At 38.5% G+C, this 3226-nt stretch overlaps 1 long non-coding RNA gene across 1 annotated transcript; it reads left to right on the top strand.

Annotated features, from left to right (window-relative positions):
• Positions 1–145: 145 nt before the first annotated feature.
• LOC116731014 (uncharacterized) lies at positions 146–1892 on the top strand. The gene is made up of 3 exons (XR_004341468.1): positions 146–751; positions 820–852; positions 916–1892. It is a non-coding gene; the product is annotated as an uncharacterized LOC116731014 (long non-coding RNA).
• The last annotated feature ends 1334 nt before the right edge of the window (positions 1893–3226 follow it).

Below are 3226 nucleotides of genomic sequence, written 5' to 3'. Positions count from 1 at the left end.
ATCAGACATCTCAGTCCAGAAATGTGCAGTCCTTGGCACAGCCAAGATACTGCGCAGAACCCTCAAGCTCCCAGGCCTCTGGTAGAGGACCCGAGCTCAGAGGATAAGAACCACCCGCGGTGGGTGAGAAGGGAATTTTATTTTATATATATATATATATATATATATATATACACACGCACAATTACACATACTTATACATAACTTTGTATTCTACCATCTATATCATACACATGTTCACAAACACACCTACTATAATCAAATTCTATGAATTAGTTTAGTTTTCTTTAAAAATCGAATAACTATCTGGATATGTTTTCTCCCCAAATTCTTCCGCAAAATATCTAATGAATACATTCAAACTCTCTCCTCATATATCTTCTCTCTCTTTCATATTTATGACATTCTAATACAACATGTTCTATTGTTTCATGTTTCCACCGTAATCACATTTGCCAGTAGTATGCTTTTGAATTTTATAAAGTTTACAATTAAGTCCTGTATGTCCAAATCTTAACCTTGCACCTACAATACTTCTCCTAATTTTATCAAGATGTGGCAGTATGCCCTGTGGGCTCTGAACGCACCACACAAGTGCCTGAATTTAATTGGTTGTGGCGCTGTCTGTATATACGTAAAGGGCCCTCCATCACCTGGTGGACGTCATCATGTTTTCCTTCCGGTTCAGATCTCGCATACTAATACGCGCTTGAATGATGATGACTCTAATCGCTGATCGATCCTTCTTGTGGTAAGAAGCTTCTCACACCCTTAATGTCTGTTAGCGTAGCTTTAGCTCAGCTTTACCTGTATACCCAGGTGCCTGCCAGAGACACTACACAGAGCTCAGTGGTGAGTGAAAAGCTCATTCTTCTTAAGCCTCCAGATTCTATTTTTGACATGTATGTTTGATAGATGCTGCTGTTTGTCCTCGGCCGGCTGCTTGCCGGTTGTCCTGTTGTTCCGTTCCTGGCTGGCAGGCCGCCTGTTACCTTGGTTATCCGTCGTCGGCTGCCTACCCGTCGCCCTGGTTGTTGGCTTCATGGCCGCCGTCCTGGTCGGGGTAAAACTGGCTCCTGCCCCTCGTCCAGTGTGGCTGATTCGGGCTGGTTTGTGACCAGCTGGTACTGATCCTTCTCTGGTGCCGCTCTGGGCGGCGTGGCGGTTCGACCCAGGACGGGTTCTTAGTTTGGACTATTGCTGCTTGATTTGTCGTGGACTGAACTGTATAATTATGAAATAATGTACAGTTATTTTATAATAACTGTACAATAAATAATATTTTATAATATTTTATAATAACTGTACATTATTCCTGTCCTTTATTTTGACAGGAACGGTCGGCTCGTGGTGTTGGACTTTCCGGGTGGTGGTACTCCTTCTGGTTTGGTGCACGATTTTCTTGTATTCTTCTTGTTTGTTTGTTTTTTGTAGGCCACTACCCTGATTTGCACAGCCATCTTTGAGTTGAGCCATAACTGTTATTTTAATGTGTGTGGTTTTAAATTGGTGTATTTTTTTCGACTAGAATGAAAACAATCATGCAATAAATTAAATTATTGAATTGGGTGAAATTGTCTCAAGCCTCATCTGTAGCGGGCCTGTGTGCCTTAAAGGTAACTTTTTAAGTAGAATTATTGCGACCTTATATTTATTAAATTTATGGTCTTAAATTCAAGTTACCCATTTGGATCACACTGGTACCGCCACAGATTTTCATCTAGAGGGATCCCATAAATCACTCCAATTTTTTTTTATTTCTCCCATGATTTTTTTTCTCCAATAGTTTTTTTTTACAGATATTATCCACATTCAAAGCCTTATTCTTTTGTTCTTCATTTCTACAAACTACCAATAAGTTTCCATCTCTCAAAATCTTTACCATTTCAACATCTCCAATTTTCTTTCTCTTGACGCCACAATGGGGCTGATGTTATCCTGTTCTTCTTCGTTCTTAATTTTTTTTTTAAAGGTTTTATTGGCTCTAGTGCCCTTTATTTGAGTTTATTGACAGGAAAGTGGGTAATGAGAAAAGGGGAAGACATGCGGCAAAGGTCGCCAGGCCGGGAATCGAACCTGCGTCGAGGACTAAGGCCTCCATATGTGGGTTGTGCTTAACCCCTGCGCCACCACAGCACATCCCAGTTCTTAATTTTTTATATTACTTTAAATTCCTCCCTCACAACTTTCCTCCTAACAATCCTTTCTTCTTCTGAACTACTTCCTTCCAGTTCTTGTTTACTACCATGAATATCGCCAATTTACTTTTTCATCTATCTTATTTCTTCCATGTCCTCTCCCTCTTCCTCTCCCCACTGGCCTTCAAAATCCATGTCTTCCTCATTTCCTATCTCCATTTCCAACCGAACCATTCACATAGTAGTTTATGCCCAAATCCGCCTTTTCTAAATCCGATATATTTCTGTGTGTTTTGTTTTTCCTGCGCCACTCAAAGTCCTCCTTGTTCCCATCAGTTACAGGAACCACAGTGGCAACAACCACATACACTAAAGGAAAACTCAAAACTTTTCATCTTGAGTGAAATGTTACTTTTATTTCTTTCTAAAATACACAAACATGAAAAGACAGTACTCTAAATTCTTCAGCAGAAAAAAGCTAAATATTACAGGTAAAACAAGAGAAAAAAGAAAATACTTGAAAAAAATCACATGTACTTTGTGTAACCAATGCATGAATATTAGTTTGTGGTGAATCTTGCATTTTCTTTAAAGTACAAATGATTTTTATTTTATTTGAAAAGATTTAAATTAGGTAGAGTAAAATTGGTTAATGTAATTTGAAAGAAATGAAATCAGATTCAATCTCATTTTACTTTAAAGACAAAACTATCAAATGCTTTTCTTGCAGATTTTTTGAAAACATTCAACCATTCTGTACATTCTATTGTTGATTTTAAAAACTTTAAAAAATAAACCCCACTAACTCTCTCTATTGTACAGAATAATACAAATCAATCCCTCAAGTCCAATCATGTGAGAATGTTCTGGAAGGGAGTCCATGTCCGGTCAAACTCTGTTAATGCATGAAATAGTCAGTGGGCCCCCAAGCCTCTTCATCTATCAGCATCAGTACTGGCACTCCTCAGGGCTGTGTGCTGAGCCCTCTGCTCTTCACGTTGTACACACACAACATACAGTTTGACATAAACAGCATTTTAATACAATAACATACAGTTTATCATTGTTATTTTTTGATACAGAATATG

The sequence above is a fragment of the Xiphophorus hellerii genome, chromosome 13 (genome assembly GCF_003331165.1).
Source record: "Xiphophorus hellerii strain 12219 chromosome 13, Xiphophorus_hellerii-4.1, whole genome shotgun sequence".
Classification (NCBI taxonomy): domain Eukaryota; kingdom Metazoa; phylum Chordata; class Actinopteri; order Cyprinodontiformes; family Poeciliidae; genus Xiphophorus; species Xiphophorus hellerii.
This window is presented reverse-complemented; position numbering and strand designations above follow the sequence as displayed.